Source organism: Apodemus sylvaticus, chromosome 19 (assembly GCF_947179515.1).
Source record: "Apodemus sylvaticus chromosome 19, mApoSyl1.1, whole genome shotgun sequence".
In the NCBI taxonomy this organism is placed as follows: Eukaryota; Metazoa; Chordata; class Mammalia; order Rodentia; family Muridae; genus Apodemus; species Apodemus sylvaticus.
In genome coordinates this window covers 59,584,744-59,592,389 of record NC_067490.1, presented here as the reverse complement: position 1 = coordinate 59,592,389, position 7,646 = coordinate 59,584,744, and the positions used below count along the sequence as shown (strand labels likewise).

Genomic DNA, 7,646 nt, shown 5'->3' with positions numbered 1-7,646 from the left:
AATCTGTGCCAGGGAAAACCCAGTCATCCAGTGGTGCAGAAATAGCCTTATGGGCTCACAGGAGGTTCAAGAACCAACCGCTGACAACAGGACCAACTAACACCAGAGAGAACCAGAGGACAAAAGTCAATCGTAGGAATATTACCAACAGAAATCAAGGCGATATGGCAGCATCTGAACCCAATTCTCCAAGAACAGCAAGTCCTGGACACCAAACACATCAGATAAAAACAGGATTTGGATTTAAAATCACTGGTCATAATGCTGTTAGAGGAACACATGAAGGACATAAATCTCTTAATGAAATCCAGGAGAAAACAGATCAAAACTTAGAAGCCCTTACAAGGGAAACACAAAAATCATTTAAAGAAATTCAGGAGAATATGGGTCAAAAGATAGAAGCCAATAAGGAGGAAATGCACAAATCACTTAAAGAAATATAGGAGAACTTGGGTCAACAGGCAGAAGTCAAGAAAGAGAAAACATAAAAATCTCTTGAAGAATTACAGGAAAACACAAACAAGCAAGTGAAGTACCTGAGCAAAACAATCCAGGATCTAAAAACAGAAGTAGAACCAACTAAGAAATCACAAAGGGAGACAACTTTGGAGATAGAAAACCTTGGGAAGAAATCAGGGACCATAGATGCAAATATCAACAACAGAATACAAGGGATAGAGGAAAGAATCTCAGATGCCGAAGATACCATAGAAACCATGGACTCAACAGTCAAAGAAAATGCAAAATGCAAAAAGCTTGTAATCCAAAATATCCAGGAAATCCAGGACACAATGAGCAGGCCAAACCTAAGGATTATAGGCATAGATGAGAGTGAAGATGTACAATTTAAAGCAACTATCTTCAACAAAATTATGGAAGAAAACTTCCCTAACCTAAAGAGAGAGATGTCCATGAAGATACAAAAAGCCTACCGAACTACAAACAGATTGGACTAGAACAGAAATACCTCCAATCACATAATAATCAAAACCCCAAATGTACTAAACAAAAAATATTAAAGGCAGTAAGAGAAAAAGGCCATGTAACTTATACAGGAAGACCTATCAGAATTACACCAGACTTCTCACCGGAGACCATGAAAGCTAGAAGATACTGGGCAGCTCTCATGCAGACTCTAAGAGAACACCAATGCCAGCCAAAACTACTATACCCAGCAAAACTCTCAATCACCATAGATGGAGAAACCAAGATATTCTGTGACAAAACCAAATTTACACAATATCTTTCCACAAACCCAGCCCTACAAAGGATAATAGGAGGAAAACACCAATACAAGGAAGGAAACTACACCCTGAACAATCAAATATAAAAAATAGCATCAAAAATGACAGGAAGTAATAATCACTATTCTTTAATATCTCTTAACATCAATGGACTCAATTCCCCCAATAAAAAGACATAGATTAATGGACTGGTTATGTAAACAGGACCCTACATTTTGCTGCATACAGGAAACACACCTCAGTGTCAAAGACAATCACTACCTTAGAGTAAAAGGCTGGAAGACAATTTTACAATCGAATGGTCTCAGGAAACAAGCCAGAGTAGCCACTCTAATATCAGATCAAACTGACTTTCAACCAAAAGTCATCAAAAGAGACACAAAATGACACTTCTTGCTAGTTAAAGGAAAAATATACCAAGAAGAACTCTCAATCCTGAACATCTATGCTCCAAATGCAAGGGCACCCTCATTTGTAAAAGAAACTTTACTAAACCTCAAAGCTCACATTGCACCTAACACAATAATTGTGGGTGACTTCAACACTCCACTCTCCTCAATGGACAAATCAGAAAAACAGAAACTAAATAGGAACACAGTGAAACTAATTGAAGCTTTGGACCAGTTGGATTTAACAGATATATATAGAACATTTCATCCTAAAGCAAAAGAATATACCTTTTTCTCAGCACCTCATAGCACCTTCTCCAAAATCGATCATCTAATTGGTCACAAGACAGACCTCAACAAATATAAGAAGATCGAACTAAACCCATGCCTCCTATCAGATCACTATGGAGTAAAAGTGGTCTTCAATAGCAACAAAAACGACCGAAATCCCACATACACAAGGAAACTGAACAATACTCTACTCAATGATGCCTTGGTCAAGGAAGAAATAAAGAAAGAAATCAAAGAATTTTTTTAGAATTTAATGAAAATGAAGACACAACATACCCAAATCTATGGGAAACAATGAAAGCAGTGCTAAGAGGAAAACTCATAGCACTGAGTGCCTCCAAAAAGAAAATGGAGAGAGAATACACTAGCAACTTAACAGCACAACTGAAAGCCCTGGAACAAAAAGAAGGTAAATCGCCCAGGAGGAGAAGAATATAGGAAATCATCAAACTCACGGATGAAATCAATCAAGTAGAAACAAAGAGAACTATACAAAGAATCAACAAAACCAGGAGCTGGTTCTTTGAAAAAAATCAACAAGATAGATAAACCCTTAGCCAGACTAACCAAAGGGCACCGAGACAGTATACAAATTAAAAAATAGAAATAAAAAAGTAAGATATAACAACAGAAACTGAAGAAATTAAAAAAAACATCAGATCCTACTACAAATGCATATACCCAACACAACTGGAGAATATGGAGGAAATGGACAATTTCCTAGACAGATACCAAACACCAAAATTAAATCAGCATCAAATAGATCATCTAACAGTCCCATAACCCCTAAAGAAATACAAGGGGTCATAGAAAGCCTTCCAACCAAAAGAAGGAGATGACCAGATGGCCTTAGTGCAGAATTCTATCAGCCTTTCAAAGAAGACTTAACACCAATACTCTTCAAACTATTCCACAAAATAGAAACAGAAGGAACTCTACCCAACTCGTTCTAAGAAGCCACAATTACACTGATACAAAAACCACACAGATCCAACCAAGAAAGAGAACTTCAGGCCAATTTCCCTTATAAATATTGATGCAAAAATACTCAAAAAATTCTTACCAACCGAATACAAGAACACATCAAAATGATCATCCACCAAGATCAAGTAGGCTTCATCCCAGGGATGCAGGGATGGTTCAATATATAGAAATCCATCAATGCTATCCAATAAATAAACTCAAAGAAAAAAACCACATGGTCATTTCATTAGATGCTGAAAAAGCATTTGACAAAATTCAGCATCCTTTCATGCTAAAAGTCTTGAAAAGAACAGGAATTCAAGGCCCATACCTAAACATAGTTAAAGCAATATACAGCAAACCAGTAGCCAACATCAAACTAAATGGAGAGAAACTTGAAACAATCCCACTAAAATCAGGGACTGGACAAAGCTGTCCCCTCTCACCGTATCTTTTCAATATAGTTCTTGAAGTCCTGGCTAGAGAAATTAGTCAACATAAGGAGGTCAAAGGGATACAAATTGGAAAGGAAGAAGTCAAAATATCACTTTTTTCCAGATAATAGTCTACTTAAGTGACCCAAAAAACTGCACTAGAGAAATCCTACAGCTGATAAACAACTTCAGTAAAGTGGCTGGTTAGAAAATCAACTCTAGCAAATGAGTAGCCTTCCTATACTCAAAGGATAAGCAGACGGAGAAAGAAATTAGGGAAATGACATCCTTCACAATAGCCACAAACAACATAAAGTATCTTGGTGTGATTCTAACCAAACAAGCGAAAGATCTATATGACAAGAACTTCAGATCTCTAAAGAAAGAAATCGAAGAAGACCTCAAATAATGGAAAACTCTTCCATGCTAGTGGATTGGCAGGATTAATATAGTTAAAATGGCCATCTTGCCAAAAGCAATCTACAGATTCAGTGCGATCCCCATCAAAATCCCAACTCAGTTCTTCATAGAGTTAGAAAGAGCAATTCTCAAATTGATCTGGAATAACAAACAAAAAACAAAAACAAAAACAAAAACAAACAAACAAAAACAAAAAAAAAAACCCCAGACTAGCTAAAACTATTCTCAACAGTAAAAGAACTTCTGGGGGAATGAGTGTCCCAGACCTCAAACATTACTACAGAGTAATAGTGTTAAAAACTGCATGGTATTTGTATAATGACAGGCAAGTGGATCAATGGAATAGGATTGAAGACCCAACAATGAACCCACACACCTATGGTCACTTGATCTTCAACAAAGGAGCTGAAAACATTCAGTGGGGGAAAAATAGCCTTTTCAACAAATGGTGCTAGTTCAATTGGAGGTCAGCATGCAGAAGATTGTGAATTGATCCATTCTTATCTCCTTGTACTAAGCTCAACTCCAAGTTAATCAAGAATCTCTGCATAAAACCTGACACTGAAACGAATAGAAAAGAAACTGAGGAAGACACTTGAGGACATGGGCACAGGGGCAAAGTTCCTGAACAGAACACCAATAGCTTATGCTCTAAGATCAAGAATTGACAAATGGGACCTCATAAAATTACAAAGTTTCTGTAAGACAAAGAACACTGTCAAAAGGACAAAACGTCAACCAACAGATTGGGAAAGGATCTTCACCAACCCTACATCCGACAGGGTGCTAATATCCAATATATACAAAGAACTCAAGAAGCTAGACCCCAGGGAACCAAATAACCCTCTTAAAAATGGGGTACAGATCTAAACAAAGAAATTTTCACCAGAAGAACTTCAAATGGCTAAGAAGCACCTTAAGACATGTTCAACATCATTAATCATTAGGGAAATGCAAATCAAAACAACCCTGAGATTTCACCTCACACCAGTCAGAATGGCTAAGGTTAAAAACTCAGTAGATAGCAGGTGTTGGCGAGGATGCAGAGAAAGAGGAACACTCCTCCACTGCTGGTGGGATTGCAAGCTGGTACAACCACTTTGGAAATCAGTCTGGTGGTTCCTCAGAAAACTGGACATGACACTTCCCGAGGACCCTGCTATACATCTCCTGGGCATATACCCAGAGGATTCCCTGGCATGCAATAAAGACACATGCTCCATTATCTTCATAGCAGCCTTATTTATAATAGCCAGAAGCTGGAAAGAACCCAGATGTCCCTCAATGGAGGAACGGATACAGAAAATGTGGTTTATTTACACAGTGGAATACTACTCAGCAATTAAAAACAATGAATTCATGAAATTTTTAGGCAAATGGTTGGAACTGGAAAATATCATCCTAAGTGAGATAACCCAATCACAAAATAATACACATGGAATGCAATCACTGATCAGTGTATATTAATTAGCCCAGAAGTTCTGAATACTCAAGACACAATTAACATATCAAATGATTCCCATGAAGAAGGAAGGAAAGGGCCCTGATCATGGAAAGGCTTGATCCAGCATTGTAGGGGAGTACCAGGACAGAGAAAAGGGAGGGGGTGGTTAGAGAATGGGTGGAGAGAAGAGGGCTTATGGGACATATGGGGAGGGGGGAACCAGGAAAGGGGAAAGTATTTGGAATGTAAACAAAAATATAGAAAATTTAAAAAAAAAGAAATACAAATAGTCAATCATTTGAAAATACAATAAAAAAAAAAGCATAAAAATCTTGAAAGTGGCCAGGCATGGTGACACATGCTTTTAATCCAAGCATTTGGGAGGTAGAGGCGAATGGATCTTGGTGAAGTTTAAAGCTAGCCTCATCTTCAAACAGGGTTCTAGGATATAATAATGGTAGGCATAAAAGTATTCCTAAGTTGATGGAAAGTGGAATTATAAATATTTTCTGATAAAGTTGAATATTTACATGGAAAATATTTCTGATAAAATTGAAGAAACATATAGGAAAACATGTTACAATTGGAGATTATCATGGAAAATTATACAGATAAGATGGTAGGCATAAAAAATTCTAAGCTGATTGAAAGTGGAATTATAAACATTTTCAGATAAAATTAAAGATTTACATGGAAAATATTTCTGATAAAATTCAAGAAATATATAGAACAATATGTTAAAATTGTCTATTTCCTCTTTCTACTTCTTGTTGAGCCTTTTGGTGGGCAGTCATGCTAGGCTCCTGTTTGTAAGCATACCATAGTATCAGTAATAGTATCTGGCCTTCTGATCTTCCCTTGAGCTGGATCCCAATTTGGTCCTGTTTCTGGACCTCATTTCCCTCAGGCTCTTCTTCATTTTTGACCCGTAGTTCTTTCAGACAAGAACAATTCTGGGTCAGAGTTATTGACTGTGGGATGGCAACTCCATCAATCCACTTGATACCTTGTCTTTCTACTGGAGGTGGACTCTACAAGTTCCCTCTCCCCACTGTAGGGCATTTCATTTAAGGTCCCTTCCTTTGAGTTCTGAGAGTCTCTCCTCCCAGGTCTCTGGTATATTCTAGGGGAGTCCCCCCCATCTCTTATCTCCCGAGGTTACCCATTACCATTCTTTCTGCTGGCCCTCAGGGCTTCAGTACTGTCCTCCCTCCCCCTCTCCCACCCAATACCTAATCATGTTCCTCTCTTCCCCTCCTTGTCTCCTCTACCACCCAGGTCCCCTCCACACCCCGTCCAGTGATTGCTTTCTTCTTCCTTCTAACCCTAACCTCCATCATTGCCTTTTTCTGTTTGCAGATAATTTTGTAATTATACTTATGTACAGAAAACTTAGTATACATTTAACCCAATTTAGTGGTGAGTTCTTTAGCCTTTGCCTTTTCTAGCTTGGCAATGTGATCCACAGACTTAGGACCCAGGACTTTGCCTCCCCAGTTTCCACCAGCTTAGCCAGAGCACCCTTGGCTTCCAAGTTAACCTGTGTGAAGGTGACAGTGGTGCATGTCTTCCTGTGGACCAGGCACCCCAGCCTGGGCTTTCCCTTGATGATGCAATAGGGCACCCTCATCTTTCAACACAGGGAAGGCAGGAAAAACCACCAACTCAATGGGGTCTACATCATGGGCAATCACCACCAGCTGAGCCTTCTTGTTCTTCACCAAGGTGGTGACTGTATTGACTCCTGCTTAGAGGACAGGTGATCTCTTAGTTGGGACGTCCCCTTTGGCCGCAGCTTTCTTCTCAGCACAGGCCAGTAGCCTTTGCTTCTTCTCTTGCTTTGTCTCTGGCCTGTACTTGTGGGCAAGCTTAGGCAGCTGTGTAGCTGTTTGCCTGTCCAGGGCCTGGGTGAACTGGTTAATGGTAGGAGGTACTTTGAGCCACTTATAGAGGATGGCTCTTTGCCGCTTCAGCCTGATGTAGCAGGACCAGTTGATGAAGCATGTTAGATGGGCTGGATGTCCTATCCAATGCCAAAGTTCTTGGGCCTTTTCTCAAACAAAGGATTGACTCCCTTTTTGGCCTCCTGTTTCTTGACGATGGTGGGGGCCAGGGCCATCTTCTTCCCGTTGGCCTTCTTTCCTTTAGGCATCTTGGTTGGCTGGTAGAGAGCTCATCATTGCCTTTTAATTGTCATAAAATACTAAAGAATTAGAAGTTTTCTTAGTATTCTAGATTATTTATAATGGGTTCTGAATTAATTGCATGTTATTTTTATTATTCTCATGGTTTTAATTACTCTTTATTAGTATATTGGGAATAACTAAAATCTTAAATTTTATTTGATTCCCATAAATAAAGTAATATAAAAAATTCTCACTTAAGTTTCTCAGAATAACTGATTCAAACAAGGTCATCTTTAATCGTGTACATGTTAGTGGGTGTTCTGTGTGTTAGGAAA

The 7,646-nt window shown here is 38.8% G+C and overlaps 1 pseudogene; it reads right to left on the bottom strand.

Annotated features, from left to right (window-relative positions):
- Positions 1-6,588: 6,588 nt before the first annotated feature.
- On the bottom strand, positions 6,589-7,337 carry LOC127669377 (60S ribosomal protein L7a-like; annotated as a pseudogene).
- Positions 7,338-7,646: the final 309 nt, after the last annotated feature.